The 24,828-nt window shown below is 52.3% G+C and overlaps 2 protein-coding genes across 14 annotated transcripts in view; one reads left to right on the plus strand and one right to left on the minus strand.

The window, feature by feature from the left end:
* LOC309364575 (uncharacterized protein) overlaps positions 1-1,315 on the minus strand; it is a 132,305-nt gene extending 130,990 nt beyond the window's left edge. Inside the window, exon 1 of the mRNA XM_081902179.1 lies at positions 1,059-1,315. The gene's annotated coding sequence lies outside the window, so the exon portion shown is untranslated. The remainder of the gene's footprint in view (positions 1-1,058) is intronic.
* Positions 1-24,828, plus strand: part of LOC309364438 (uncharacterized protein) — a 218,263-nt gene that overhangs the window by 186,137 nt on the left and 7,298 nt on the right. For 2 of the 13 annotated variants that reach the window (XR_014165834.1, XR_014165835.1), the window contains exon 3: positions 20,809-20,933. The exons of the other annotated variants lie outside the window; for them this stretch is intronic. The gene's annotated coding sequence lies outside the window, so the exon portion shown is untranslated. The remainder of the gene's footprint in view (positions 1-20,808; positions 20,934-24,828) is intronic. 13 annotated transcript variants of the gene reach the window in all.

Here is a 24,828-nt window from a genome sequence, read left to right on the forward strand (position 1 = left end):
GGGCCATCGAGTCCAACCCCCTGCCAAGCAGGAAACACCATCAGAGCACTCCTGACATATGGTTGTCAAGCCTCTGCTTAAAGACCTCCAAAGAAGGAGACTCCACCACACACCTTGGCAGCAAATTCCACTGTCGAACAGCTCTTACTGTCAGGACGTTCTTCCTAATGTTTAGGTGGAATCTTTTTTCTTGTAGTTTGGAACCATTGCTCCGTGTCCGCTTCTCTGGAGCAGCAGAAAACAACCTTTCTCCCTTCTCTATGTGACATCCTTTTATATATTTGAACATGGCTATCATATCACCCCTTAACCTCCTCTTCTCCAGGCTAAACATGCCCAGCTCCCTTAGCCGTTCTTCATAAGGCATCGTTTCCAGGCCTTTGACCATTTTGGTTGCCCTCCTCTGGACACGTTCCAGTTTGTCAGTGTCCTTCTTGAATTGTGGTGCCCAGAACTGGACACAGTACTCCAGGTGAGGTCTGACCAGAGCAGAATACAGTGGCACTATTACTTCCCTTGATCTAGATGCAATACTCCTATTGATGCAGCCCAGAATTGCATTGGCTTTTTTAGCTGCCGCGTCACACTGTTGGCTCATGTCAAGTTTGTGGTCAACCAAGACTCCTAGATCCTTTTCACATGTACTGCTCTCAAGCCAGGTGTCCCCCATCTTGTATTTGTGCCTCTCATTTTTTTTGCCCAAATGCAATACTTTACATTTCTCCCTATTAAAATTCATCTTGTTTGTTTTGGCCCAGTTCTCTAATCTGTCAAGGTCGTTTTGAAGTGTGATCCTGTCCTCTGGGGTGTTAGCCACCCCTCCCAGTTTGGTGTCATCTGCAAATTTGATCAGGATGCCCTTGAGTCCATCATCCAAGTCGTTCATAAAGATGTTGAATAAGACCGGGCACCCCACTAGTCACTCTTCTCCAGGATGAAGAGGAACCATTGATGAGCACCCTTTGGGTTCGGTCAGTCAGCCAGTTACAAATCCACTGAGTGGTAGCACAGTCAAGACCGCATTTTACCAGCTTCTTTACAAGAATATCATGGGGCACCTTGTCAAATGCCTTGCTGAAATCAAGGTAGGCTACATCCACTGCGTTCCCTTCATCTACCAGGCTTGTAATTCTGTCAAAAAACGAGATCAGGTTAGTCTGACATGACTTATTTTTCAGAAATCCATGCTGACTATTGGTGATCACAGCATTCCTTTCTAGGTGCTCACAGACTGTTTGCTTAATGATCTGCTCCAGAATCTTCCCTGGTATTGATGTCAGACTGACTGGGCGGTAATTATTTGGGTCCTCTCTTTTCCCCTTTTTGAAAATAGGTTGCCAGGAGGGATAGCCCATGAGGAATTGGGCAGGATCGGCAGAGTGGAAAAGGACCCCAGGTTATTGACTAAGGAAATAGGAAGGAAATATAAGGAACCGGATAGCTAGAGCTCTTTAAAAAACTCACTAAGGAAGTCGCCAAGCGACGAAAGACCCCTCTTTACTATAGCCCCTGTACAAGTTACCCAAATCCTAATCAACCCCTCTCTTTCTCCCTTCTCTATCCCCCCAAAAGAAAACAACAACAAAAAGCAACAACAACAACACATGCATATATATAAAGGGGTACCCAGTCAACTAAGCATTGTGAGCCCTGCCAGTTTGGTTAACTGGTGGTGTTTGAAGAGGCAAGGAGGCTCTTAAAACCATGTGGGACCTTCCTACTAATTTCACTTAATGAAGCTAAAGGAAGCGGCCCAACTCCTTGCAATAACCAACTAAAGGATGAGAATATATATGTTTACGTGTTGTCTGTTATGTGTGTTGTGTTGTCTGTTATGTGTGTTGTCTGTTCCCTCTGTCTCTAACAGACTGCCCTTAAGCGCGCATAGTTTAAACTGCAAGCTTGCTTCAAAATTTTAAATTTAAGGAAGCCATGCTGGACCTTATAAGTCCTAAATAAGACGAAATGAGAATGAAAGGTGCAAATGTTTACCCCACCTCGTGCTTTGCCGCAACTTTTCAGATTGTGAGTCTACAGTCTATTTTGGAATGTGAATGTTTCTAATGTTTATGGAATGTGAATGTTTCTAATGTGAATTAGATGTTTCTGCTGCAAAAGCGTAGTTGAGCACAACTGCTCTCTCAAGCTAAAATGCAGTGTATTTATTTCATGAAGCACATGCCTATGAAAGTATGGTCTTCCTTCTAAGAAAAAATATCTGAGTCCAGTTTTAACTTTGATTTGGTTGGACAGAAGAGTTATTGTAAGACTCCTGATATCAGGCCTCTTTTCTTAGAAAATGCCCCCCCTTGTTTCATTCCGTCTCTTTCAGGAGTTCTTTTTTTCCCCTCTCTTCTTCTTCTGTGCCAGGTAAATTTACTCCCGAGTAAGCTTCCTTTAAAGGAAACTGCAAAAGGGGGGGCATAGATTAGGTTTACTATTCCTCTGCAAATTCAGGAAAAATTGTCACTTTTGAATTCCCTTTAAATCAAATCCAGGACTGGTTCTATTATTTGAGTGGGTATATCAACTGAAATAACCCTATGCTTATAAAATATTCTCTCCCAGATTCTCTTCCTATCTTATCTTAGGAAAACTGTTCTTCCTTTAGAGAGTTCAGTATACAGCTGGGTACTTTTATTTCCCTCTTCCTTAGTACATGATAGGAGCATTGATTGTGCTCTCTTCCTCAGTAGTGAGTGATTACAGTGTTTATCATTTTGTTTATCATTTTGTCTACTATTTGAAAATCAGACAAATACATATGGGCCTTGACCAATCCTGTAAATAAAGGGGCAGGAAAATTTTTGCCTGCAAATGGTAAGGCTGGAAAACTTAGAATGTTAAAAAAAAAAAAAAGTTAAAAATCCTATGAATTCTGACTCTGGCCATTTTTTCCCATATATAAGGGCGCGGCATTGTTCCGCGAATGGCCAGAGGGATATTAGCCCTTTCCTGTACATAAAGGAAGCAATTGTCCCTTTGCTTGGGCTGCAATTGTTAGCTTTGGTGAATACTTCAATTGCTGAGTTTCTCATTTTTGTTTTAAAATCTAACCCTATTTTTAAAATCTACTCCTTACCCTTCCCTTCCCTTATTCAAATTCTAATTTTGCCAAAAGATGCAACACTTCAATAGTATAAAAGGTTTGCTGAGAACTCTGAACTCTGCACATGCACAAAGGCTAGATCAGTTAAAAGAGAGAGAGAGAGAGAGAGAGAAAGGAGGGGGAAAGAAGGGGGGAGAGGAGGTTTGGAGAGCATGTGCTTGCATGTGCTTGCAGGGAGAAACTATCCAAATTTCCTTATGTAAAACTTGGAACCATTGAGGGAAATCACCCTTAATGTGTCTTTTGCTCCAAGGGCTACTTAATCAAGAGGTTGCAGAGTTTCAAATCTAACATGCCAAATTCTTTTCACAGGTAAATATCAAAACACTTCCACTGTGAGTTCGTGTGTATGCCTATGCATTTTAGGAACAGCATTTCCTGACTGACTTCTCACATGAAATAATTTTCCCTCTTAACAGAATATGTGAACCCCATTAACAAAGTGTTTGTCCCTTCTTTTTCCCCACAACATGAATGATAATGAGGGGATGCAAACAGTGATTTAAATACTCTATAAAAAGTAATTGCATTTGTATTTCTTTTCGTCTTTCTTCCCTTAAAGCCAAACAGTCACTTTCTTTCTGGTCAGCAAAACAAGTCTGAATCCCTGCTATATTAGTTTATTTCCCTCTATCTCTTTGTGGCTTTGACATTTTTTTAGGTTACAAATAATCCGTTTTTCATTTATTAATCAGTTTTTCATTGGGTTGTTAGAATGCCAAAACAGATTACTTCAGGTTACTTAAAAATTGTGTGTCTTAGCATTTATTTATTTTTGGTTCCTCATAGGTCATTGAGTGTGTGTGTGTGTGTGTGTGTGTGTGTGTGTGTTTTACTTTTGGGGCATGTCCATCACATGTTGGAAGTCATTTTCATCAAGTTCTACTTATCAGATAGCACATGCTGAATTTTAAGCCTTTTTCCATTGTTTCCCATTTTTCCAGTCCAGTAGCAATCTGTTTGGTTTTGATAATATCTTTGTATTCTTTAATAATAATAACCCATGTCACCCCTTTCTCACTGTTCAATCTCGTCTTGAACCTGTTGGCCAATAAACTTGGATCTTCTGCAGTTTGCTCCTGTCTCCGGCTGAGCTCATTTTCCTCCGTAGGGACCCACGGACTGAGTCCGACGAGCTGGGTGGCAGAGCAGCCTCGCACCCAGATTTTTGCCGTAACAGGGACGAGAGACCTTCCTGCCCCCCTCCCAAGAGGGTCCCCCTTGTGTCTCTGAGGGACGAGAGACCTTCCTGCCCCCCTCCCAAGAGGGTCCCCCTTGTGTCTCTGAGGGACGAGAGACCTTCCTGCCCCCCTCCCAAGAGGGTCCCCCTTGTGTCTCTGAGGGACGAGAGACCTTCCTGCCCCCCTCCCAAGAGGGTCCCCCTTGTGTCTCTGAGGGACGAGAGACCTTCCTGCCCCCCTCCCAAGAGGGTCCCCCTTGTGTCTCTGAGGGACGAGAGACCTTCCTGCCCCCCTCCCAAGAGGGTCCCCCTTGTGTCTCTGAGGGACGAGAGACCCTCCTGCCCCCCTCCCAAGAGGGTCCCCCTTGTGTCTCTGAGGGACGAGAGACCTTCCTGCCCCCCTCCCAAGAGGGTCCCCCTTGTGTCTCGGAGGGACGAGAGACCTTCCTGCCCCCCTCCCAAGAGGGTCCCCCTTGTGTCTCGGAGGGACGAGAGACCTTCCTGCTCCCCTCCCAAGAGGGTCCCCCTTGTGTCTCTGAGGGACCAGAGACCTTCCTGCCCCCCTCCCAAGAGGGTCCCCCTTGTGTCTCTGAGGGACGAGAGACCTTCCTGCCCCCCTCCCAAGAGGGTCCCCCTTGTGTCTCTGAGGGACGAGAGACCTTCCTGCCCCCCTCCCAAGAGGGTCCCCCTTGTGTCTCTGAGGGACGAGAGACCTTTCTGCCCCCCTCCCAAGAGGGTCCCCCTTGTGTCTCGGAGGGACGAGAGACCTTCCTGCCCCCCTCCCAAGAGGGTCCCCCTTGTGTCTCGGAGGGACGAGAGACCTTCCTGCCCCCCTCCCAAGAGGGTCCCCCTTGTGTCTCGGAGGGACGAGAGACCTTCCTGCCCCCCTCCCAAGAGGGTCCCCCTTGTGTCTCGGAGGGACGAGAGACCTTCCTGCCCCCCTCCCAAGAGGGTCCCCCTTGTGTCTCTGAGGGACGAGAGACCTTCCTGCCCCCCTCCCAAGAGGGTCCCCCTTGTGTCTCTGAGGGAGAGCCAGTGTGGTGTAGTGGTTAAGAGCGGTAGTCTTGTAATCTGGGGAACCGGGTTCGAGTCTCTGCTCCTCCACATGCAGCTGCTGGGTGACCTTGGGCCAGTCACACTTCTCTGAAGTCTCTCAGCCCCACTCACCTCACAGAGTGTTTGTTGTGGGGGAGGAAGGGAAAGGAGAATGTTAGCCGCTTTGAGACTCCTGAAGGGGAGTGAAAGGCGGGATATCAAATCCAAACTCTTCTTCTTCTTCTTCTTCTTCTTCTTCCTGCCCCCCTCCCAAGAGGGTCCCCCTTGTGTCTCTGAGGGACGAGAGACCTTCCTGCCCCCCTCCCAAGAGGGTACCCCTTGTGTCTCTGAGGGACGAGAGACCTTCCTGCCCCCCTCCCAAGAGGGTACCCCTTGTGTCTCTGAGGGACGAGAGACCTTCCTGCCCCCCTCCCAAGAGGGTACCCCTTGTGTCTCTGAGGGACGAGAGACCTTCCTGCCCCCCTCCCAAGAGGGTCCCCCTTGTGTCTCTGAGGGACCAGAGACCTTTCTGCCCCCTCCCAAGAGGGTCCCCCTTGTGTCTCTGAGGGACGAGAGACCTTCCTGCCCCCCTCCCAAGAGGGTCCCCCTTGTGTCTCTGAGGGACGAGAGACCTTCCTGCCCCCCTCCCAAGAGGGTCCCCCTTGTGTCTCGGAGGGACGAGAGACCTTCCTGCCCCCCTCCCAAGAGGGTCCCCCTTGTGTCTCTGAGGGACGAGAGACCTTCCTGCCCCCCTCCCAAGAGGGTCCCCCTTGTGTCTCTGAGGGACGAGAGACCTTTCTGCCCCCCTCCCAAGAGGGTCCCCCTTGTGTCTCTGAGGGACGAGAGACCTTCCTGCCCCCCTCCCAAGAGGGTCCCCCTTGTGTCTCTGAGGGACGAGAGACCTTCCTGCCCCCCTCCCAAGAGGGTCCCCCTTGTGTCTCTGAGGGACGAGAGACCTTCCTGCCCCCCTCCCAAGAGGGTACCCCTTGTGTCTCGGAGGGACGAGAGACCTTCCTGCCCCCCTCCCAAGAGGGTCCCCCTTGTGTCTCGGAGGGACGAGAGACCTTCCTGCCCCCCTCCCAAGAGGGTCCCCCTTGTGTCTCGGAGGGACGAGAGACCTTCCTGCCCCCCTCCCAAGAGGGTCCCCCTTGTGTCTCGGAGGGACGAGAGACCTTCCTGCCCCCCTCCCAAGAGGGTCCCCCTTGTGTCTCGGAGGGACGAGAGACCTTCCTGCCCCCCTCCCAAGAGGGTCCCCCTTGTGTCTCGGAGGGACGAGAGACCTTCCTGCCCCCCTCCCAAGAGGGTCCCCCTTGTGTCTCGGAGGGACGAGAGACCTTCCTGCCCCCCTCCCAAGAGGGTCCCCCTTGTGTCTCTGGAGGGACGAGAGACCTTCCTGCCCCCCTCCCAAGAGGGTCCCCCTTGTGTCTCTGAGGGACGAGAGACCTTCCTGCCCCCCTCCCAAGAGGGTCCCCCTTGTGTCTCTGAGGGACAAGAGACCTTCCTGCCCCCCTCCCAAGAGGGTCCCCCTTGTGTCTCTGAGGGACAAGAGACCTTCCTGCCCCCCTCCCAAGAGGGTCCCCCTTGTGTCTCTGAGGGACGAGAGACCTTCCTGCCCCCCTCCCAAGAGGGTCCCCCTTGTGTCTCTGAGGGACGAGAGACCTTCCTGCCCCCCTCCCAAGAGGGTCCCCCTTGTGTCTCTGAGGGACCAGAGACCTTCCTGCCCCCCTCCCAAGAGGGTCCCCCTTGTGTCTCTGAGGGACGAGAGACCTTCCTGCCCCCCTCCCAAGAGGGTCCCCCTTGTGTCTCTGAGGGACGAGAGACCTTCCTGCCCCCCTCCCAAGAGGGTCCCCCTTGTGTCTCTGAGGGACCGAGAGACCTTCCTGCCCCCCTCCCAAGAGGGTCCCCCTTGTGTCTCTGAGGGACGAGAGACCTTCCTGCCCCCCTCCCAAGAGGGTCCCCCTTGTGTCTCTGAGGGACGAGAGACCTTCCTGCCCCCCTCCCAAGAGGGTCCCCCTTGTGTCTCTGAGGGACGAGAGACCTTCCTGCCCCCCTCCCAAGAGGGTCCCCCTTGTGTCTCTGAGGGACGAGAGACCTTCCTGCCCCCCTCCCAAGAGGGTACCCCTTGTGTCTCTGAGGGACGAGAGACCTTCCTGCCCCCTCCCAAGAGGGTCCCCCTTGTGTCTCTGAGGGACGAGAGACCTTCCTGCCCCCCTCCCAAGAGGGTCCCCCTTGTGTCTCTGAGGGACGAGAGACCTTCCTGCCCCCCTCCCAAGAGGGTACCCCTTGTGTCTCTGAGGGACGAGAGACTTGCCCCCCTCCCAAGAGGGTACCCCTTGTGTCTCTGAGGGACGAGAGACCTTCCTGCCCCCCTCCCAAGAGGGTACCCCTTGTGTCTCTGAGGGACGAGAGACCTTCCTGCCCCCCTCCCAAGAGGGTCCCCCTTGTGTCTCTGAGGGACCAGAGACCTTTCTGCCCCCTCCCAAGAGGGTCCCCCTTGTGTCTCTGAGGGACGAGAGACCTTCCTGCCCCCCTCCCAAGAGGGTCCCCCTTGTGTCTCTGAGGGACGAGAGACCTTCCTGCCCCCCTCCCAAGAGGGTCCCCCTTGTGTCTCTGAGGGACGAGAGACCTTCCTGCCCCCCTCCCAAGAGGGTCCCCCTTGTGTCTCTGAGGGACGAGAGACCTTCCTGCCCCCCTCCCAAGAGGGTCCCCCTTGTGTCTCTGAGGGACGAGAGACCTTTCTGCCCCCCTCCCAAGAGGGTCCCCCTTGTGTCTCTAAGGGACGAGAGACCTTCCTGCCCCCCTCCCAAGAGGGTCCCCCTTGTGTCTCTGAGGGACGAGAGACCTTCCTGCCCCCCTCCCAAGAGGGTACCCCTTGTGTCTCTGAGGGACCAGAGACCTTTCTGCCCCCTCCCAAGAGGGTCCCCCTTGTGTCTCTGAGGGACGAGAGACCTTCCTGCCCCCCTCCCAAGAGGGTCCCCCTTGTGTCTCTGAGGGACGAGAGACCTTCCTGCCCCCCTCCCAAGAGGGTCCCCCTTGTGTCTCGGAGGGACGAGAGACCTTTCTGCCCCCCTCCCAAGAGGGTCCCCCTTGTGTCTCTGAGGGACAAGAGACCTTCCTGCCCCCCTCCCAAGAGGGTCCCCCTTGTGTCTCTGAGGGACGAGAGACCTTTCTGCCCCCCTCCCAAGAGGGTCCCCCTTGTGTCTCTGAGGGACGAGAGACCTTTCTGCTCCCCCCCAAGAGGGTCCCCCTTGTGTCTCGGAGGGACGAGAGACCTTCCTGCCCCCCTCCCAAGAGGGTCCCCCTTGTGTCTCTGAGGGACGAGAGACCTTCCTGCCCCCCTCCCAAGAGGGTCCCCCTTGTGTCTCTGAGGGATGAGAGACCTTTCTGCTCCCCCCCAAGAGGGTACCCCTTGTGTCTCTGAGGGACGAGAGACCTTCCTGCCCCCCTCCCAAGAGGGTACCCCTTGTGTCTCTGAGGGACGAGAGACCTTCCTGCCCCCCTCCCAAGAGGGTCCCCCTTGTGTCTCTGAGGGACCAGAGACCTTTCTGCCCCCTCCCAAGAGGGTCCCCCTTGTGTCTCTGAGGGACGAGAGACCTTCCTGCCCCCCTCCCAAGAGGGTCCCCCTTGTGTCTCTGAGGGACGAGAGACCTTCCTGCCCCCCTCCCAAGAGGGTCCCCCTTGTGTCTCTGAGGGACGAGAGACCTTCCTGCCCCCCTCCCAAGAGGGTCCCCCTTGTGTCTCTGAGGGACGAGAGACCTTCCTGCCCCCCTCCCAAGAGGGTCCCCCTTGTGTCTCTGAGGGACGAGAGACCTTCCTGCCCCCCTCCCAAGAGGGTCCCCCTTGTGTCTCTGAGGGACGAGAGACCTTCCTGCCCCCCTCCCAAGAGGGTCCCCCTTGTGTCTCTGAGGGACGAGAGACCTTCCTGCCCCCCTCCCAAGAGGGTCCCCCTTGTGTCTCTGAGGGACGAGAGACCTTCCTGCCCCCCTCCCAAGAGGGTCCCCCTTGTGTCTCTGAGGGACGAGAGACCTTCCTGCCCCCCTCCCAAGAGGGTCCCCCTTGTGTCTCTGAGGGACGAGAGACCTTCCTGCCCCCCTCCCAAGAGGGTCCCCCTTGTGTCTCTGAGGGACGAGAGACCTTCCTGCCCCCCTCCCAAGAGGGTCCCCCTTGTGTCTCGGAGGGACGAGAGACCTTTCTGCCCCCCTCCCAAGAGGGTCCCCCTTGTGTCTCTGAGGGACAAGAGACCTTCCTGCCCCCCTCCCAAGAGGGTCCCCCTTGTGTCTCTGAGGGACGAGAGACCTTTCTGCCCCCCTCCCAAGAGGGTCCCCCTTGTGTCTCTGAGGGACAAGAGACCTTCCTGCCCCCCTCCCAAGAGGGTCCCCCTTGTGTCTCTGAGGGACGAGAGACCTTCCTGCCCCCCTCCCAAGAGGGTCCCCCTTGTGTCTCTGAGGGACCAGAGACCTTTCTGCCCCCTCCCAAGAGGGTCCCCCTTGTGTCTCTGAGGGACGAGAGACCTTCCTGCCCCCCTCCCAAGAGGGTCCCCCTTGTGTCTCTGAGGGACGAGAGACCTTCCTGCCCCCCTCCCAAGAGGGTCCCCCTTGTGTCTCGGAGGGACGAGAGACCTTTCTGCCCCCCTCCCAAGAGGGTCCCCCTTGTGTCTCTGAGGGACAAGAGACCTTCCTGCCCCCCTCCCAAGAGGGTCCCCCTTGTGTCTCTGAGGGACGAGAGACCTTTCTGCCCCCCTCCCAAGAGGGTCCCCCTTGTGTCTCTGAGACCTTCCTGCTCCCCCCCAAGAGGGTCCCCCTTGTGTCTCGGAGGGACGAGAGACCTTTCTGCCCCCCTCCCAAGAGGGTCCCCCTTGTGTCTCTGAGGGACGAGAGACCTTTCTGCCCCCCTCCCAAGAGGGTCCCCCTTGTGTCTCTGAGGGACGAGAGACCTTCCTGCCCCCCTCCCAAGAGGGTCCCCCTTGTGTCTCTGAGGGACGAGAGACCTTCCTGCCCCCCTCCCAAGAGGGTCCCCCTTGTGTCTCTGAGGGACGAGAGACCTTCCTGCCCCCCTCCCAAGAGGGTCCCCCTTGTGTCTCTGAGGGACGAGAGACCTTCCTGCTCCCCCCCAAGAGGGTCCCCCTTGTGTCTCGGAGGGACGAGAGACCTTCCTGCCCCCCTCCCAAGAGGGTCCCCCTTGTGTCTCGGAGGGACGAGAGACCTTTCTGCCCCCCTCCCAAGAGGGTCCCCCTTGTGTCTCGGAGGGACGAGAGACCTTTCTGCCCCCCTCCCAAGAGGGTCCCCCTTGTGTCTCTGAGGGACGAGAGACCTTCCTGCCCCCCTCCCAAGAGGGTCCCCCTTGTGTCTCTGAGGGACGAGAGACCTTCCTGCCCCCCTCCCAAGAGGGTCCCCCTTGTGTCTCTGAGGGACGAGAGACCTTCCTGCCCCCCTCCCAAGAGGGTCCCCCTTGTGTCTCTGAGGGACGAGAGACCTTCCTGCTCCCCCCCAAGAGGGTCCCCCTTGTGTCTCGGAGGGACGAGAGACCTTCCTGCCCCCCTCCCAAGAGGGTCCCCCTTGTGTCTCGGAGGGACGAGAGACCTTTCTGCCCCCCTCCCAAGAGGGTCCCCCTTGTGTCTCTGAGGGACGAGAGACCTTTCTGCCCCCCTCCCAAGAGGGTCCCCCTTGTGTCTCTGAGGGACGAGAGACCTTCCTGCCCCCCTCCCAAGAGGGTCCCCCTTGTGTCTCTGAGGGACGAGAGACCTTCCTGCCCCCCTCCCAAGAGGGTCCCCCTTGTGTCTCGGAGGGACGAGAGACCTTTCTGCCCCCCTCCCAAGAGGGTCCCCCTTGTGTCTCTGAGGGACGAGAGACCTTTCTGCCCCCCTCCCAAGAGGGTCCCCCTTGTGTCTCTGAGGGACGAGAGACCTTCCTGCCCCCCTCCCAAGAGGGTCCCCCTTGTGTCTCTGAGGGACGAGAGACCTTCCTGCTCCCCCCCAAGAGGGTCCCCCTTGTGTCTCTGAGGGACCAGAGACCTTCCTGCCCCCCTCCCAAGAGGGTCCCCCTTGTGTCTCGGAGGGACGAGAGACCTTTCTGCCCCCCTCCCAAGAGGGTCCCCCTTGTGTCTCTGAGGGACGAGAGACCTTCCTGCCCCCCTCCCAAGAGGGTCCCCCTTGTGTCTCTGAGGGACGAGAGACCTTCCTGCTCCCCCCCAAGAGGGTCCCCCTTGTGTCTCTGAGGGACCAGAGACCTTCCTGCCCCCCTCCCAAGAGGGTCCCCCTTGTGTCTCGGAGGGACGAGAGACCTTTCTGCCCCCTCCCAAGAGGGTCCCCCTTGTGTCTCTGAGGGACGAGAGACCTTTCTGCCCCCCTCCCAAGAGGGTCCCCCTTGTGTCTCTGAGGGACGAGAGACCTTCCTGCTGTGTCGTTTTTGCAAGAGTCTAAGTCCCGCCCACAGAGTAAGATATCATCTACGTAAAGCCTCAGGGCAGAGCCTCCCGGTAGGGTTACATCTGCCAAATCTTGGTGTAGGATAGATGAAAAAATTGCAGGGGATTCTACATACCCCTGTGGTAACCGGGTCCACGTTAGTTGTCCTGTCTGCCAAGTGAATGCAAACAGGAATTGGCTTTTGGGGTCTACAGGAATACTGAAGAAGGCAGAGCATAGGTCTATGACTGAGTAAACTGTAGTTCCCTCCGGTATGGTGCTTAGGAGATGATGTGGGTTGGCGACCACGGCATGTCGGGGAATGACAAAGGAGTTGACGAGCCTGAGGTCTTGCACCAAGCGCCATTTGACCGGGTTTGTATTGGGCTTTTTGACAGGGAGGAGAGGGGTGTTGCAAGGTGAAGCGCATGGGACCAGGACTCCCATCTTCAAGAATTCGTTGATCATAGGGGTTAGTCCTTGTACTGCCTCAGGGGGAAGCGGGTATTGCTTAGTGCAAGGGAAAGGCAAATCTTGTCTGTAGTTCACTCTAACTGGGGTCGCGGATTTTAAGAGTCCTACGGAGGTTGACTCGGTTCCCCATAGAGAAGGAGAAACATTTTTCAGAAGTTCAGGTGGGAGGTCGATATCTGGTTTTAGGGCTTCTTGTAAAACTCCTTGGAAATTAAAAATTGATTCATCCGGCATGTGTAAGTAAATGCCTTCTTGACCGCATTGTATAGTGGCGTTTAATTTGCAGAGCAGATCCCTCCCCAAGAGGTTAACAGGGCTAGAGGTTAAGAGGAAAGTATGGTTTACAGATAGGGGTCCAACCGAGACGTTTGCAGGTTTGGAAAGGGGGCAGTTCCGGGGAATTCCGTCCAGTCCCATTACGGTTCTGGTTTCTTCTCCGGGGGTTAGGTGGCTGCCCGTAAGGGTGGAGTAGGTGGCTCCAGTGTCTAAAAGGCAATTGTAGGTTTGTCCATCAATTTGCATGGTGCAGATTGGGTCCGAGGACGATAGTCGCAGGACGGGGCAAAGAAAAGGGAAAGGGGCGGGACCTGCTCCTAGTTGTCAATTCGATTGATATTCATCCATCACCATCTCATGAGCCGGGTTAGTGGTGTAGTTTGCCGGTTTAAAGGGATTTGTAGGATCTTGAGCGTGGTTCCTAGGTCTAGGTTGGGGAGGGGGAGGACCGGCGCGATGTAGTTGTTGGGTCGTCGTTGAATTATACCCATATGGGGAATCCGACCCTCTGGGTCTGGGATAGACTGGGTCCCGATAGTCCGCTTTGTATAGTTTGGGGTCGCTATACTCTGGTCCTGTCGTGTTAGTCAGGAAGGGGCAAAATTTCCTGACGTGTCCCTTTTGTTCGCATTTGTAACAAATACGGTTGTCCCTAGAGTCAGGTCCCCATTGTTTGTTCTTGTAAGGGGGGACCCCTCCCGCATAAGCCAATACTCGTGGAGAATCGGGTTTTTGATCTTTCTTTCTTCGTTCATCCCTAGAGTTGAATACTGATTTGGCGATGGAAAGGATTTCGGTTATCGTCTTTCCATCGTATCCCAGGTGGGAATTTAGGGCTTTCCGTATGTCCGCTGTAGCCTGGTCCTTGAAGAAGCCTTTAACTATGACTTCATGTTGGGGGTTCTCTGGGTCTATCCCGCCCCAAGTTTTGATAGCCGAAACTAGTCGGGTGTAATAGTCAGACGGGTGTTCTTCTGGCCCTTGAAGGACGGTCTGGACTTTAGTCCAGTTTACAGTTCGCTGACCAGCAGCTTTGATTCCATCTAAGATGGCCTTTTTGAAAATCTTTAAACCCCATATTCCATCGTTTGTATTATAGTCCCAGTCTGGGTCATTGAGTATCGTCTGAGCGGTCAGTGGGGTCATTGAGGCGGGACGATTTGGTTGATAGCCTTCTCGGGTTAGAGCCTCCCCCGCCTTCGCTAGTATTTCTCTTTTTTCTGCCTCGTTAAAGAGGGCCCCAAGTAACATATGTACATCTGCCCATGTAGGATTGTGTGTAGAGAAAATGGTGGCCACCTGGCGGTGACATTTATCAGGGTCGTCCCTTAAAGAGGGCATTTTGTCAGACCAATTCATCAAATCCGAAGTAAGGAAAGGTTGATGAGTGAAGACCATGCGGGGTGGATCCCCAGCTCTGACTGGCGGTATGGGCAATGCTCGCAGGGGGTAGGCGCCCTCCGCTTCTCCGTTTGACGGAATGTCCCTGTTTCGGGTTCTGCTAGAGACGGGACCCTCTCTGTCTCCGTTTAATAGTTGGCCATTGAGCAAGGGCCCTAGAGCTAAGTCCGCTTCATCTCCCCTTAAGTTTGGCGTGCTCGTAGAAGGGTCAGGCGGTTGCGCCCTCGGTAGGGTTTGGGACGGGGTAGTGGTGACATTTGTTGTGTTTTCCCTAGACCCTACACCTCCCCCACCAGCTCCTGTTCCTGATCCTGATGGTTGGGGAGCTCGTGGTTCAGGGTAGTAGAAGGGGATGAGGCTCCTATCCAATTGTTCTTCTTGGGCTCTAATCTCATCGTAAGGGGGAGGTCCGGTTGCTTTAAGAACAGCCATTTGTCGGACGATTCGAGCCTGCTTTTGTTGGAACAAGTCACGGGCTTCAACGAAGGCATTTAGATAATAGAGTTGGCGGGGTTTTTCATCAGCCAAGTAAGCTTTGAGTGCTTGTATCCTCCCGATGTTAAAAGACCCGTGAGGGGGCCATCTCGAAGCTGGCTCTAACTGGTGGGTAAATGCGACCCACGAGATGTTGCAGAGATCCTTCAGCTTTGACTTTGAGAGTCCCTTCCTCCCTCTTAATTCCTTCCAACTAAGGAGAACAAACTGTAGAGGGGTATCGGAGTCCTCTCCAGGGCGGCAAGGCTTCATGGATGCCTGGTCACCGGGAGGAGCCCAGTCAGAGTGTTGGGATGCGTGGGCACCCATCGCTCTGATACTTGGGGAGAAGGGTGCTCCGCTAGCGACTTGTACTAAGGTTAGAAGGGACGCACAAACAAGGGGAAGAAGGAAAAAGAACAGGACCACAACACACACACACACAAAGGGAAAGGGGAAAAATAATATTCTTTCAGTAAACGAGGTACCTCTTTATCTCTACTTAAGCTTAAACCTGCCTATCATCCTTTGGCTGGACTCAACTAGTCCTCTATATATTTCAAACACTAAACCTTAGCCCACGGGTCTCTCCCTCTACCCGATACACAACCGCGGATCCTGACAGTACAGTTTACACAACTGGTCCTAGTGTGGGGCCCCAACCCGGGTTCCGCCCCTTCTCCCTTCACGACAGCCTCCTGCCTAGCCTTTGGGACTAAGTTCGAAATCTCCTACTGGACGCTTGCGCAGTGCAATGCCAGATCGGGATCCGAGAAAAGTCAAGTTCGGAAAGGAAACAAACGACCTTGCGTTCTCACGTACCCGGGTCATCCCTAACAAAGGTCGCCGGGCAGGAGGGGCGGCTTCGTTTGCATAATTAGCAGAAAGAAGGATAGAGAGAGAGAGAGAGAGAACTTTGAGGGACGCCTCCAGCCGACTCCGAGAGAGGGACGTCAGAGAAAGACAGTAAAGAGCCACGCTTTCCCGGACTCAATTCCAAGACGGAAAACGGGGGAGAAAAGGGATAGAGAGATCAAGACGTTCCTGGACGACCCCGAGGGGGAACGTCGGAAAACAGCAAAGTACCACAATTTCCCCGGTCACATACCGTGTAAGAAACTGGGGGGAGAGAAAGGGAAAGGTTTTGACATTCCTGGACGACCCCGAGGGGGAACGTCAGACAGTAAAGTTCCGAAACCTCCCTGGCCACTTTCCGAAAGGGGAGAATCGGGGAGAAAAGAATAGAGGAAGAACGTTCCTGGCCGACCCCGAGGGGGAACGTCGGAAATGATAGAAGGAAAGTCTAGCTGTCGTGAGGACGTTACTTCCCACCCACCTCCCAATGTGTCTTTTCTCTTCAAACCATACTCACGTTCGAAGATGTCCCCCGTAGATCCCGGGATCCTTTCCTTTAGCCGGCTTTACCTCGCCTTTGCTCTCTCTGGTTGGGCTTCTGGTGACGGTTGATTACCGCCCGCAGAGAGGAGGCAGGGAGAGGAAAAAGGGATCCCCGAGCTAAGGTTGCCCGGTGGCGCCCGATCCCCTCTATCTCCCCCCTCGCCTCTGTAGGAGAACCAAGTGTCCCTGAGCGCGGTCGCCAAAAACTGTTACCGGACAAATCCGAGGGCTCCCTTGGACAAATGAAGACACCAACCAGAGCAAGTCAGAGCAAAACAGCAGCCAGTAGGCTTGGTCTTTATTAGAAAAAAAGACTGTCGCGACAGGGCTCCCACCGCCCACGAGGTGAAGCAAAATGGAAGCCCCGAACAAAGGAAGACCCTAACTTTTATTAGTTGCTAATCCCCAAACTACACCCCCAGAATTACATCACATCTACATCATGATTACATTAAAATTAGGAGGAGTCGAGGAGGGGCTACACAGGTAATCCGAGTGTCCTGACACCTGGCCGGAGCCTCCTGCCTCCTCCCCACATGAGTCAATTTCAAGAACAAAAGGAGAAGGGCGAAGTTTCCTGCCCCCTGAGGGGAATCCGGTCAGTGCCCTTTGTACGAGTCTGGGTGGAATCCACTAAAAGGTGCAGCTTTATTGTGTCTTTGATAGTCTCCTGTCTGGACTCATCACGACGGCCATCAAGGCAATCACGCCAGCCGGGGGGAATCGCTGTGTACGTGACTGCTCGGTCAGGAGATTATGGTTGCCCAGCATCATGTCACCCCCCTTTGGTAGTCCTTTGGATATGTAGTAAAATAAAAGTGGTCCGATAAGAATCCGTCGTACGGTTGATTTTTAGTGAATATAAAACGGCGAATACTTTGAAGTTCGAACCAACCCCAAGTTCAGGAAACAATGTAGCAAGCTCTTGATTGGATTAGTCACGGTTGAGTGAATTCGGAAACGTTGTATCAGTGAGCTGTCAAACAGGGACACAGCGAATGGCGGCTGCAGTACCAGCGCAGTCGCCACCAGGGGCGCTGTTCGCTAATGCTCATTGGTTGAAGCGGCTGTCGAGTGATCCAGAGTTCAGTCGCCCGGTCTACCCACGTTAAGAATAGGATGATGCGGAGCGCTAGAGTGGAAAGCCGTCAGGCCAGCGCTTCCTTATTTACGGAAGGCTTTTGGGAAGGTGACCCTCTAAAGGGACATCTCCAGGGCTGAGGGGGGGGAGGTGCGTGTACGTGTGAGTGTGGTGCTTGTGTAATACACGTGGCAAATGTGGGGGGGGTGATTTCCGGTGACACTGCTCCCCCCCCAAGAGGGTCCCCCTTGTGTCTCTGAGGGACGAGAGACCTTCCTGCTCCCCCCAAGAGGGTACCCCTTGTGTCTCTGAGGGACGAGAGACCTTCCTGCCCCCCTCCCAAGAGGGTCCCCCTTGTGTCTCTGAGGGACGAGAGACCTTTCTGCCCCCCTCCCAAGAGGGTCCCCCTTGTGTCTCTGAGGGACAAGAGACCTTCCTGCCCCCCTCCCAAGAGGGTCCCCCTTGTGTCTCTGAGGGACGAGAGACCTTCCTGCCCCCCTCCCAAGAGGGTCCCCCTTGTGTCTCGGAGGGACGAGAGACCTTCCTGCCCCCCTCCCAAGAGGGTCCCCCTTGTGTCTCGGAGGGACGAGAGACCTTTCTGCCCCCTCCCAAGAGGGTCCCCCTTGTGTCTCGGAGGGACGAGAGACCTTCCTGCCCCCCTCCCAAGAGGGTCCCCCTTGTGTCTCGGAGGGACGAGAGACCTTCCTGCCCCCCTCCCAAGAGGGTCCCCCTTGTGTCTCTGAGGGACGAGAGACCTTTCTGCCCCCCTCCCAAGAGGGTCCCCCTTGTGTCTCGGAGGGACGAGAGACCTTCCTGCCCCCCTCCCAAGAGGGTCCCCCTTGTGTCTCGGAGGGACGAGAGACCTTTCTGCCCCCTCCCAAGAGGGTCCCCCTTGTGTCTCTGAGGGACGAGAGACCTTCCTGCCCCCTCCCAAGAGGGTCCCCCTTGTGTCTCTGAGGGACGAGAGACCTTTCTGCCCCCCTCCCAAGAGGGTCCCCCTTGTGTCTCTGAGGGACGAGAGACCTTCCTGCCCCCTCCCAAGAGGGTCCCCCTTGTGTCTCTGAGGGACGAGAGACCTTCCTGCCCCCCTCCCAAGAGGGTCCCCCTTGTGTCTCGGAGGGACGAGAGACCTTCCTGCCCCCCTCCCAAGAGGGTCCCCCTTGTGTCTCGGAGGGACGAGAGACCTTCCTGCCCCCCTCCCAAGAGGGTCCCCCTTGTGTCTCTGAGGGACGAGAGACCTTCCTGCCCCCTCCCAAGAGGGTCCCCCTTGTGTCTCTGAGGGACGAGAGACCTTTCTGCCCCCCTCCCAAGAGGGTCCCCCTTGTGTCTCTGAGGGACAAGAGACCTTCCTGCCCCCCTCCCAAGAGGGTCCCCCTTGTGTCTCTGAGGGACGAGAGACCTTCCTGCCCCCCTCCCAAGAGGGTCCCCCTTGTGTCTCGGAGGGACGAGAGACCTTCCTGCCCCCCTCCCAAGAGGGTCCCCCTTGTGTCTCGGAGGGACGAGAGACCTTCCTGCTCCCCCCCAAGAGGGTCCCCCTTGTGTCTCTGAGGGACGAGAGACCTTTCTGCCCCCCTCCCAAGAGGGTCCCCCTTGTGTCTCTGAGGGACGAGAGACCTTCCTGCCCCCCTCCCAAGAGGGTCCCCCTTGTGTCTCTGAGGGACCAGAGAGGAGGCGCCCCTCCCCCCCCCGCTTCTTCCCCTCAGCGCCTTTTCCCGCCTTTTCCCAACTGCCTCGCCTCAGTCTCAGGCGCCCGCGATTCCTGGCAGACCAGGCGGCCCTTTCCGGGCCTTGAGGGGCGGATTTGTCTTCCTGCCTCTCGCTTTTCAAGCTCTGGGTGAAAACTCCCTTCGCCTCTGCCGGCATCCCTGGCAGTATTGGAAAGTCCGATTTCTTTCCATTTGCTACGACGTCCAATATCCGCTTTGGGTCGAGTGTGGGGCTGGCATGAAGTGCCTCTTTTTTCCATTGACCTGAAGGTATAAATGATTGGCCCCAAGCGGCTTTATTGATTAGCCATTTTCCATGGGTCCTTTGTAGGTGGGTCTCCTGCAAGCTTATTACAGTAAATCTCACTTTGGCCTCCCCCCAAGATCGCGAGTGGGTTTCTTCCTCATCTCCCTATTTTCCTGGGGGGGGAGGTGATTTTCGGGGGGTAGGGGTCTCCTGACTGGGAAGCCCCCCTCCCTCTCCCCCCCCTGAACTGGAGGGCGTTTTTTGGGGGGGTGTCTGGAGGGAGCCATTTCTGAGCCCACGGCACCTCCCGCCACTGGGCAGCCCTTCGCCTCTTCTCCCTCGCAGGAGATAAAGGGGGCAGCCCCTAGAGCGCAGGCGCAGAAGGAGGAAAACTGGAGGGAGGGGAGGACTCGGGGCGCTCGGCTTGCCAAGGGTTAAAAGGAGCAGAGCTGGATTCCTAGAGAGGACGGGGAGTGAAGGGGGAGGGGGCAAGGTCCTCCAGAGCAGAAGCCCCTCCCTCCCCCCATCCCTTCCTGCAGGCAGAGAGGAGGCTGCTTTCTTCTCTCTCTTTTGCAAACGCTTCCTTGGTGCCCCTCCTGGAATGCGGTAAGTCTCCTCTCTCTGCCCCCTTAGTGTGTCCTGGGAAGAAGGGGGTCCCAGGGCTGCAGGGAGGATGAGTGGGGGTCCCTCTCAGATCATGCCGGGGGGGGGGAGACCCCCAAGTCAGAGAGCAGGGGGTCCTCCCTTGTCCTCTCTGCCAAGCCAGGGGGGGGGAGATCGCAGGAAATATGCAGCTCTGCTCTTCCTTGGGATCCAGATGCTGCCTTCATTTTGGGTCAAGGAAATTAAACCCCCTTCAGAGGGAGGGAAAAGTCACCTTTGTGAACAGTTACAGATAGGTAGCCGTGTTTGTCTGCCATAGTCAAAACAAAAAAAATTCCTTCCAGTAGCACCTTTCGATCGGCAAGTCCTAGGCGCTGAGGCTTTAACCCACAGCGCCACCTGCGTCCCGAGGTAACCCGAGGTACCACTGTATTAATCTTTGTGTAAGCGGGGGAATTCACATAATAATAATTTTATTATCTATATGGTACTCATCTTCAGGTAAATCTTTGCAAGCATTCCCATTTTCCAGATGGAAGGACCTCCTCTCTTTTCAGGAGGGGGAGGGGAGGGAATGTTGGTTGGCATCCTTCTGTCTTAGGAGACAATGGAAGAGTGTGTCTTTGGGAGTGAGATCTGGGGGAGAGACATGTGTTGTTGCATCTGGGACACAGGAAGTGGTCTGGAGATGCAGATGGATTCTTATCTCATTATACATGACAAAGCCATTTTTCACCTTCTCACCCCTTGCTTTTTCCTGTAATACCTATTGCAGTCTTTAAGAGTCGTCAACAGGCTCATCACAGCTATCTGCCCATCACCCATTCCCACCACCCTTCTGAGTAATACCCCTCCCCACCTTCTCACTATATAGAAGGGTCTGGAAACTTCTGTTTCAGTGTATCTGAAGAAGTGTGCATGCACACGAAAGCTCATACCAAGAACTGACTTAGTTGGTCTTTAAGGTGCTACTGGAAGGAATTTTTTGGTTTTGTACAAAATGTTCCTTTCATATCTCAAATTTTCTTGAACAGATCTCCACACCCACGGCTGGCGCTGTTACCCTCCCAACAACTGGATCTCTCTCAAAGACACACACTCTTCCATGGTCTCCTAAGACAGATGGATGCCAACCAACATTCCCTCCCCTCCCCCTCCTGGTGCCCCTTGAAGTTGGCTTGAGGGCAGGGGGAGGGTCCACCCCACCAGATGAAGGGAGAGGAGGTCCTTCCATCTGGAAAATGGGAATGCTTGCAAAGGTTTACTTGAAGATGAATGCTACATAGATAATAAAATTATTGTTTTATGGAGTTGCCCCACACAAAGATTAACACCCATCATTAAAATACACAACAAAATTGTTACAGAAAAGAACAGAGCAATGTTTAGAAGATCATCTTTATGCTCTCTTTTTCTCTTAGGGTCCAGTGTGCTTTGAGACGTAGCTGTTCCTTTCACAGAGGAGGACTGGGCTTTGCTGGATCCTGACCAGAGAGCTCTGCAGAAGGAAGTCAAGGAGGAGAATCCTGGGATCGTGGCCTCTCTGGTAAGGCTCCCTGCTGGATCATAAGATCAGTTTTGAAATTCCATGCAGATATCTGAAGGACAAACCTCCTCTATTTTGAGGGAGCCCCATAGCGCCACCTGCAGCATCTGAGATGTCAACACACCCACAACTCTCCATAGGAGATGTATCTCCTGTTCTGTCTGGGAATATTCTTCCACCAGCCCTGCCTTTTCAAACCAGGATGAGGCTGCTCTGAGCTTTCCAGGCCTTCTTCAGTGTAGGCTTCAGAGATCTTTTCCCCTTTCTACATTTGTCTGGCTTCATTCTGTTGGTGAATCTAATTTTCCATGAAATCTTTCCTACAGGGGACTATTTAGAATGTGGAAAAAGCTTCACCTGGGAAACCAGTCTCTATTTTTAGTTCTTCATAAACCGTATCCCAGAAGCCGTTGATTTTATCACATAGCCACCACATATGCAGAAGGGTCCTCTCTACTTGGTTACACCTCCAACGTAATTTTGATTTTTAAAAATACATTTTACATATCTTGGTTGGTGTTATATACCATCTATAAAACATCTTTATCAAATTTTCTGTTATTGCCTCACAAGCCGTAAAATTCCAACTCTCCTTCCATAATTTTCCCCATGATGTTATTACTTGAATAGGTTTCCCTAAATCCATAGCCAATTTGATCATTACCGCCTTTACCTGTTCATCCATATCCTTCCACGCCAATAATGTTCCATACATTTTAGAAATTACTTTTGTTTTGTTTTGTAATACAGTGGTGCCCCGCAAGATGAACGCCTCGCAAGACGGAAAACCCGCTAGACGAAAGGGTTTTCCGTTTTGGAGGCGCTTCACAAAACAAATGTCCCTATGGGCTTGATTCGCAAGACGAAAATGTCTTGCGAGTTCCTGCGGGTTTTTTCCCCTCCCCCCTTTTCCTAAGCCCTAAGCCGCTTATCAGCTGATCCGCTAAAAGCCGCTAAACCGCTAAGCTGTCAATGGGCTTGCTTCGCAAGACGAAAAAACCGCTATACGAAGAGCCTCACGGAACAGATTAATTTCGTCTTGCGAGGCACCACTGTAATCCTTTATCCAATACTGAAATTGCAAAACCCTTTTTCTGGACAGATATGAAGACCTCATTTATTTGGTGATACTGGATCCACCCTGTTAGGTGGTGTTTTATTTCCTCCCGCAGTTTGTTTGTTTTTTTATAATATATTTATTAGGTTTTACAGAAAGAAGAAACACATAACAACCACAGAAATAAAGAAAAACAAAGACAGTCAAAAATACATATAAAACAGATAAGAAAGCCAAAATGTAGAAAAAAATAAGTTCCATTCATCAAAAAGAAAAAGTTTAAAATAAAAACTCCAACCTTTAAATTCATACTTGCAAAACTTTCTTTCTTGACTTCCTCATGCCTCCCTTTTTTGTGTTCCTCTTTACCCAATCAGATACAGCAAATCTTTACCCTCTTTCATAACTCATTTCTAATTATTAAAGTCATTCTATTATGTCTCCAATCTTTCCTCCTTATGTTTAAACGCCTTTAACATATTGTTTACTTTTAACATAATATAACTTTAGTCTTTCACCATTCTTCAATTTACATTTTTTACATAACTTTTAAACCTGTATCACTAATGCCATATTATTTTTAATACCAACATCATTTTAGCATTCATAAATTTTACAGTGTTTCTGCAAATAGTCTTTAAACTTCTTCCAGTCCTCTTCCACCACTTCTTCTCCCAGGTCCCGGATTCTGCCAGTCATTTCTGCCATCTCCATGTAGTCTATTACTGCCATTCTTTCAAGGTGGGCATATCTTGTGTCTTCCAATGCTTTGCAATGAGTATTCTTGCTGCTGTTGTTGCATACATAAAAAACCTTCTATCTTTCTTTAACACCAATTGGCCAACTATGCCCAGGAGAAAGGCCTCTGGTTTCTTAAGGAAGGTATATTTAAGTACCTTTTACAGTTCATTATATATCATCTCCCAGAAAACCTTAATCTTTGGGCACGTCCACCAAAGGTGAAAGAATGTACCCTCAGTTTCTTTACATTTCCAACATTTATTATCAGGCAAGTGATAAATTTTAGCAAGCTTGACTGGGGTCATGTACCACCTATAAATCATTTTCATAATATTCTCTCTTAAGGCATTACATGCCGTAAACTTCATACCGGTGGTCCACAACTTTTCCCAGTCAGCAAACATAATGTTATGACCAATGTCCTGTGCCCATTTAATCATTGCTGATTTAACTGCTTCTTGAAAGAATCTTAGTTTTAGGTTCTAACAATTCTGTTTCCAATTTCGATTTTTCCACCTGGAAGCCCAATTTTTTGTCCATATTATAGGCCTCTCTTATTTGATAATAATGAAGCCAATCTCGCACTTTATCTTTTAATTTCTCAAAACTGCAGTTTCAATTTATCTCCTTCTTGTTCTAATATCTCCCAATATTTCGGCCATTTGGCCTCCATATTGAGTCTTTTCAGAGCCTTTGCCTCCATGGGTGACAACCACCTTGGGGTCTTACTTTCCAGTAAATCTTTGTACCTTATCCAGACATTAAATAATGCTTTCCTGACAATATGGTGTTTGAAAGATTTATGCGCTTTAACCTTGTCGTACCACAAATATGCATGCCATCCAAAAGCATTGTTAAAACCTTCCAAGTCCAAAATGTCAGTGTTCTCAAGAAGCAGCCAGTCATTCAACCAGCAGAAAGCTGCTGATTCATAGTAAAGTTTAAAGTCTGGCAGGGCAAATCCCCCTCTTTCCTTCACATCAGTTAATATTTTAAATTTTATTCTGGGCTTTTTGCCCTGCCAGACAAATCTAGAGATATCTCTCTGACACTTCTTGAAACAATCCATCTTGTCCACAATCTGCAAAGTTTGAAACAAAAATAACATTTTTGGCAATACGTTCATCTTTATAACTGCAATTCGACCCAACAAGGAAAGCTTCAGTTTGGACCATATTTCTAAATCTTTTTTAACTTCTATCCAACATTTCTCATAATTGTCAAATAAATTCAAGTTTTTAGCTGTCATATTAATCCCCAGATATTTCATATTTCCTCCCGCAGTTTGGTCAGACTCATGCTGGTAGCTTCGAGAACACTATCCAGCCATCTTGTCCTCTGTTGTCCCCTTCTCCTTGTGCCCTCCATCTTTCCCAGCATCAGGGTCTTTCCCAGGGAGTCTTCTCTTCTCATGAGGGGGCCAAAGTATTGGAGCCTCAGCTTCATGATCTGTCCTTCCAGTGAGCACTCAGGGCTGATTTCCTTCAGAATGGAGAGGTTTGATCTTCTTGCAGTCCATGGGACTCTCAAGAGTCTCCTCCAGCACCATAACTCAAAAGCATCAATTCTTCGGCGATCAGCCTTCTTTATGGTCCAGCTCTCACTTCCATACATCACTGCTGGGGTCAAATCATAGCTTTAACTATACGGAGCTCTGTTGGCAAGGTGATGTCTCTGCTTTTTAAGATGCTGTCTAGGTTTGTCACTGCTTTTCTCCCATGGAGCAGGCACCTTTTAATTTCGTGGCTGCTGTCACCATCTGCAGTGATCATGGAGCCCAAGAAAGCAAAATCTCTCACTGCCTCCATCTCTTCCCCTTCTATTTGCCAGGAGGTGATGGGACCAGTGGCCATGATCTTCGTTTTTTGATGTTGAGCTTCAAACCATATTTTGTGCTCTCCTCTTTCACCCTCAATAAAAGGTTCTTTAATTCCTCCTCACTTTCTGCCATCAAGGTTGTGTCATCTGCATATCTGAGGTTGTTGATATTTCTTCCGGCAATCTTAATTCCAGTTTGGGATTCATCCAGCCCAGCCTTTCGCATGATGAATTCTGCATATAAGTTAAATAAGCAGGGAGACAATATACAGCCTTGCT

The sequence above is a fragment of the Podarcis melisellensis genome (assembly GCF_964234715.1).
Source record: "Podarcis melisellensis genome assembly, chromosome: 2".
In the NCBI taxonomy this organism is placed as follows: domain Eukaryota; kingdom Metazoa; phylum Chordata; class Lepidosauria; order Squamata; family Lacertidae; genus Podarcis; species Podarcis melisellensis.